The sequence below is a fragment of the Salvelinus sp. IW2-2015 genome, linkage group LG13, assembly GCF_002910315.2.
Source record: "Salvelinus sp. IW2-2015 linkage group LG13, ASM291031v2, whole genome shotgun sequence".
In the NCBI taxonomy this organism is placed as follows: domain Eukaryota; kingdom Metazoa; phylum Chordata; class Actinopteri; order Salmoniformes; family Salmonidae; genus Salvelinus; species Salvelinus sp. IW2-2015.
The window spans coordinates 27,109,956-27,116,915 of NC_036853.1; positions in this window are offsets into that span (position 1 = coordinate 27,109,956).

The window sequence follows — 6,960 nt, forward strand, 5'->3', positions numbered from 1 at the left end:
CATCCTGTCTCCCGTAGCGCGTCGTCTTAGGCGTCTCACTGTATGGACATTGCATTTATTGCCCTGGCCACATCTGCAGTCCTTATGCCTCCTTGCAGCATCCTATGGCACGTTCACGCAGATGAGCAGAAACCCTCAGCCATTTTTCCTCTCTGTGTTTTCAGAGTCAGTGGAAGGCCTCTTTAGTGTCCTAAGTTTCCATAAACTGTGACCTAATTGCCTACCGTCTTGTAAGCTGTTTGTGTCTTACGAACGTTCCACAGGTGGCATGTTATTAATGTTTATGCTTCATTGAACAGCAAGCAAGGGAACCCTTTACAATGAAGATCTGTGAAGTTATTGGATTTACGAATTATCTTTGAAAGACAGGGTCCTGAAAAAGGGACGTTTCTTTTTTTGCTACAGTGTGTTTGGTTAACTATTTAACTAACTATTTAGCAGTTGTTATGCTTGGGGGTAGAATCTGTTCAGTTCCAGACGTGCAGCGTACTGCTTGCCATGTGGTAGCAGAGAACAGTCTTGACTTGGTTGCTGGAGTCTTTGACAATTTTTAGGGCCTTCCTTTGACACTGCTTGGTATAGAGGTCCTGGATGCTCCCGTTACATTTACCCTCATAGCGCCTTGCGGTCGTATGCCCTGTAGCAGTTGCCATACCATCAGTAATGCAACCAGTCGAGATGCTGTCAAAGGTGCAGTTGTATAACTTTTTGAAGATCTGAGGGCCCTGCCAAATCTTTTCAGCGTCCTGAGGGGAATAGACGCGTGTCGTGCCCTCTTCGCGGCTGTGTTGGTGTGTTTGGAACTGATAGATCCTTCGAGATGTGACACGGAGCGAGGAACTTGACAGATCTCGGCACTGCTCCACCTTCAGCCCTCGTCAATGTGAATGGGGCGTGCTTGGCCCTCTTTTCCTGTAGTCCAAGATCATCCCTTTGTCTTTGCTGAAGTTGAGGAAGAGGTTTGTTGTTCTGGCACCACACTGCCAGGTCTTCTGGCTTCCTCCCTTTAGGCTGTCTCATCGTCGTCGGTTGAGCAGGCCTACGAACGTCGTGTCTGTCAGCAAACGTAATTATGGGTTGGAGTCGTGGCACAGTTGTGGGTGAACAGGGAGTACAGGAGGGACTAAGCAGTTACCCCTGAAGGGGCCCCTGTGTTGAGGTCAGCGTGGCAGATGTCTTTGTTGCTTACCCTTACCACATGGGGGGCGTCCTGTCCCAAAGTTCAGGATCCAGTTGCAGAGGAAGATATTCAGTCCCAGGGTCTTAGCTTAGTGATGAGCTTGGAGGGCACCTATGTATTTGAATGCTGAGCTTGTGTCAATGAACCAGTGTACTCTCTAGGTCTTTTGTCCAAGTGGGAAAGGGCAGTGTTGAGTGCCATAGACGATTATCTCCTTATGTTTATCTTTTTGGGTGGCGTACGCGAATTGGATTGGGTCCAGTGGTGACGTGGGATGTTGATGTGAGCCATGGCCAATCTTTCAAATCAGTTCATGGCTACAGATGTAAGTGCTGTGCAGCTTAGTCATCTAGACAGGCTTACCTTGGTGTTCTTGGGCACAGGGACTATGGTGGTCTGCTTGAAAAGTGTACGTATTTACAGATTGGTCAGGGAGGTTGGTCAGTGAAGACCACTTTTCAGCTGGTCAGCGCATGCTCTGAGTAGTCTCCTGGTAGTTCGTCTGCCCTGCGGCTTGTGAATTTAGCCTTTTTAAAGGTCTTACTCATATCCAGTAGCGGTGTGTGGTAGAAATCACTGGGGAAGCCAGAAAAAAAGCCATATTATACCCTTGCCTCTTGATAACCCTGTTACTTCATATGCGCTTGTGACTGTGATATATACAGTTGAAGTCGGAAGTTACATTCACCTTAGCCAAATACATTTAAACTCCGTTTTTCACAATTCCTGAACATTTAATCTAAGTAAAAATTCCCGTCTTAGGTCAGTAGGATCCACCACTTATGTTACAGGAATGTTGAAATGTCGAAGAATAGTATAGAGAGTATGTATTTATTTCAGCTTTATTTCTTTCACCACTTCCCAGTAGGTCAGAAAGTTTAACATACTCTCAATAGTTTGCTTAGCATTGCCTATTAAACTTGATTAACTTGGGTGCAAACATTTTGGGTAGCCTTCCACAAGCCTTTCCCACAATAAGTTGGGTTGAATTTGGACCATTCCCCTCCTGAAGAGCCTGGTGTGTAACGAGTCAGGTTTGTAGGCCTCCCTTGCTCGCACAATGCTTTATTTCAGTTTCCCACATATTTGTCTATAGGATTGAGGGTCGGGGCCTTGTGATTGGTCCACTCCCATACCTTGACTTTGTTGTTCCTAGCATTGTTTCTCACTTTCGGAAGTTACTGCTTGGGTCATTGTTCATTTGGAAGACCCATTTGCGACAATGCTTAACTTCCTGTTGCTTCATATATTCAATCTATCCACTCATTTTCCAGCCTTCGGTTGTCATCTGTTTTATGAAGTGCTCAACTCATCCATCCGTGCAGCAAAGCACCCCCACAACATGATGCTGACCCCCTGTGCTTCACGTTGGGATTGGTGTTCTTCGGCCTTGCCCAAGCCTCCCCCTTTTTTCCTCCAAGAACATAACCGATGGTCATTATGCCAAAACATTATATTCTTTGTTTCATCAGTCCAGAGGCATTTCTCCAAAAAGTACGATCTTGTCATGTGTGTGCAAACCAAGTGCTGGCTCTTTTGCAACCTGTGCAAGTTTCTAGAGCTGCGGCTTCTTTCCTTGCTGAGCGGCCTTTCAGGTTATCGCTCGATATAGGAGCTTGTCTTTACTGTGGATATAGATCTTTTTTACCTGTGTTCCTCCACTTAAGGAAGTACATATCTCACGGCACGTGTGACATTCATTCTCACAGTGAGTTATCCTAGGAGCAAACGCATCTCCTTCCTGAGCGGTATGGATGGGCTGTGTTCGGTTCCCATGGTGTTTATACCTGCGTACTATGTGTTTGTACAAATTGAAAACTGGTACCTTCTGACGTTTGTTAATGCCTTCAAGGGATGAACCAGGATCTTTGTGGAGGACTACAATTCTGACGGTCTGTGCTTATCTTTCTTTTGATTTTCCATGCTGTCAACAAGAGGCACTGCGTTGAAAGAGGCCTTGATCAATACATCCACAGGTACTCCAATTGACCAAATTATGTCAATTAGCCTATCAAGAAGCTTCTAACAGCCATGACATCATTTTCTGGAATTTTCCCAAGCTTTTAAAGGCATACTTCACAGTTTAGTGTATGTAAATGATGACCGCACTGGAAGTGTACAGTGAATTATAAGTGAAATAATCAGTCTGTAAACAATCTGTTGGAAATATTCTTGTGTCATGCACAAATAAGAATGGCCTCACCGACTTGCCAAACTACTAGTTTGTTAATTTAACAAGAATTTGTGAGTGGTTGATAAAACTGAGTGTTTAATGAACACAACCCAGTGGTATGTATAAACTTCCGACTTCAACTGTAGGCCTGAGCTGAGACAATAAGAAGACACAAGTGTGCGAATAAAATTCAAATTCTTTGTTTTTATCACAAAACGGATAAACAGGCCTCTGTCCGGATTAGAGCACAAGAGCATATTACAGACAAGTTACATACTACAAACTGTTCAAGTAGAGTTTCTGCCACTTTCGGACGCACTAAACGAACTCATATTTGAGATCACTCACAAGTCGCAAAGATAACAGCTAGCTGCCCCTATTCTCAGCTCAAATGTTCAACTTTAATTATCAACATCATCACATTCACCTCTCTCAAAAACCCTAGATTAAGAAAGAATGGCTCACCCCGGTTCATGAATGAGCCATTTTTCCTTTATTCAGATTACAACCTCGTCACTTTCCGGTTATTATGAAAATTGGACAATCTCCAATATAGCTTATTTATATAAACCATAGAAAAGGCTTGTTGGCAGATTCAGTTTAATCCCACCAGAAAAAGACAGAACAAATATTATTGAAAAAAAAAGAAATATAATATATAACATAATCTCTGTAAATGATATCATAAATAGACTGGTGGAGTTATGGTCACACATGCAGTTAACAAAAATATACGGACATGTCTTCTCTTCTTTGTCTCTACAAAATTACAACCAACTGAATGCAGCATTGCTGCAAAAATGGAGGAGGCAAGTAGAATGGGGGAGAATGGTAAGGACCGTATCTGTCGGGCCCACATATTAAAGACCAACATTGGTTTAAAGAAAATTGGTGATAAATAAAAAAGTATAACAGTTTCATCCATTTTAGTAGAAAAGTGATTAAGATGTAGCCAGGAAGGATCCTGTGTTTCTTTCGTATATACAAGTGCATTCGAAACTATTCAGACCTTTGGCTTTTTCCACATTTTGTTATGTTACATATTCCCCTCATTAATTGACACACACCTACCCCTATATGACAAATCCATAACAGGTTTTTTTAGATTGTTTTTTGCAAATTCCTGAATAAACTGAAATATCACATTTACATAACTATTCAGACCCTTTACTCAGTACTTTGTTGAAGCATGGGGTGAGCCACATTAAGTGAAACATCACAGCACAGTTGATAAATATAAAAACTGGATGGTGTTCAGAGATACTGTAGATGGGAAGAGTTTGAGGGTTGCTGAAGGGTGGGATCTAAAACAAACAATCAAAAAAAGATTAACTAGTGTAAATATACTCTGTCCATGAACTGTATATAGTATTTATAAGAAAAAGCATAAGTATTGTTATCCATTAGTTTATTCAATTAGGGAGAGGTGGTAGGGTTGGGGAAAAATAATAAAAGAAAAAAAGAAAAAAAGATATACAGTGGGGAGAACAAGTTATTTGATAACTGCCGATTTTGCAGGTTTTCCTAATTACAAACATGTAGAGGGTCTGTCATTTTTTATCATAGGTACAACTTCAACTGTGAGAGACGGAATCTAAAACCAAAAATCCAGAAAATCACATTGTATGATTTTTAAATAATTAATTGCATTTTATTGCATGACAATAAGTATTTGATCACCTACCAACCAGTTAAGAATTCCGGCTCTCACAGACCTGTTAGTTTTTTCTTTAAGAAGCCCTCCTGTTTCTCCACTCATTACCTGTATTAACTGCACCTGTTGAACTCGTTACCTGTATAAAAGACACCCTGTCACACACACTCAATCAAACAGATTTCCACCACTCCACAATGGCCAAGAACCAGAGAGCTGTGTAAGGACATCAGGGATAAAATTGTAGACCTGCACAAGGCTGGGATGGGCTACGGACATAGGCAAGCAGCTTGTGAGAAGGAACAACTGTTTGGCGCAATTATTAGAAAATGGAAGAAGTTCAAGATGACGGTCAAATCACTCTCGTCTGGGGCTCCCATGCAAGATTTCACCTCGTGGGCATCAATGATCATGAGCGAGGTGAGGGATCAGCCCAGAACTACACGGCAGGACGTGGTCAAAGACCTGAAGAGAGCTGGGACCACAGTCTCAAAGAAACCATTAGTAACACACTACGCGTCATGGATTAAAATCCTGCACGCGCACGCAAGGTCCCCTGCTTAAGCCAGCGCATGTCCAGGCCCGTCTGAAGATTTGCCAATGACCTCTTGGATGATCCAGAGGAGGAATGGGAGAAGGTCATGTGGTCTGATGAGACAAAAATAGAGCTTTGGTCTAACTCCACTCGCCGTGTTTGGAGGAAGAAGAAGTATGAGTACAACCCAAGAACACCATCCCACACCGTGAAGCATGGAGGTGGAAACATCATTCTTTGGGGATGCTTTTCTGCAAAGGGACAGGACGACTGCACCGTATTGAGGGGAAGGATGGAATGGGGCCATGTATCGCGAGATCTTGGCCAACAACCTCCTTCCCTCAGTAAGAGCATTGAAGATGGTCATGGCTGGGGTCTTCCAGCCATGACAACGACCCAAACACACAGCCAGAGGCAACTAAGGAGTGGCTCCGTACAGAAGCATCTTCAAAGGTCGCTGGAAGTGGCCTTACGCCAGTCCTCCAGACCTGAACCCAATAGAAATCTTTTGGAGGGATGCTGAAAGTCCGTATTGCCCAGCGAGCAGCCCCGAAACCTGAAGGATCTGGAGATGATCTGTAGGGAGGAGTGGGCCAAAATCCCTGCTGCAGTGTGTGCAAACCTAGTCAAGAACTACAGGACCCGTATGATCTCTGTAATTGCAAACAAAGGTTTCTCTACCAAATATTAAGTTCTGCTTTTCTGATGTATCAAATACTTATTCATGCAATAAAATGCCAAATTAATTACTTAAAAATCATACATTATGTGATTTCTGGATTTTTGTTTTTAGATTCCGTCTCACTCATAGTTGAAGTGTACTATGATAAAAATTACAGAACCTCTACATGCTTTGTAAAGTAGGAAAACCTGCAAAATCGGCAAGTGTATCAATACTTGTTCTCCTCCACTGTATGTACACTACCGTTCAAAAGTTTGGGGTCACTTAGAAATGTCCTTGTTTTTTGAAAGAAAAGCAACTTTTTTTTGCCCGTTAAAATACATAAATTGATCATAAATACAGTGTAGACTTGTTAATGTTGTAAATGAATGTTGTAGCTGGAAAAGGCAGATTTTTTTATGGGAATATCTACATAGGCGTACAGAGGCCCATTATCAAGCAAACCATCACTCCTGGTTCCAATGGGAAGTCGTGTTAGTTTAATTCAAGTTTATCATTTTAAAAGGATAATTCATCATCAGAAAATCCTTTTACAATTATGTTCAGCAGCTGAAAATTGTTGTTCTGATTAAAGAAGCAATTAAACTGGCCTTCTTTAGACTAGTTGAGTATCTGGAGTATCACATATGTGTCAATTACAGGCTCAAAATGGGCCAGAAACAAAGACTTCTGAAACTCGTCAGTCTATTCTTGTTCTGAGAAAAAAAGGCAATTCCATGCGAAAATTGACAATAAA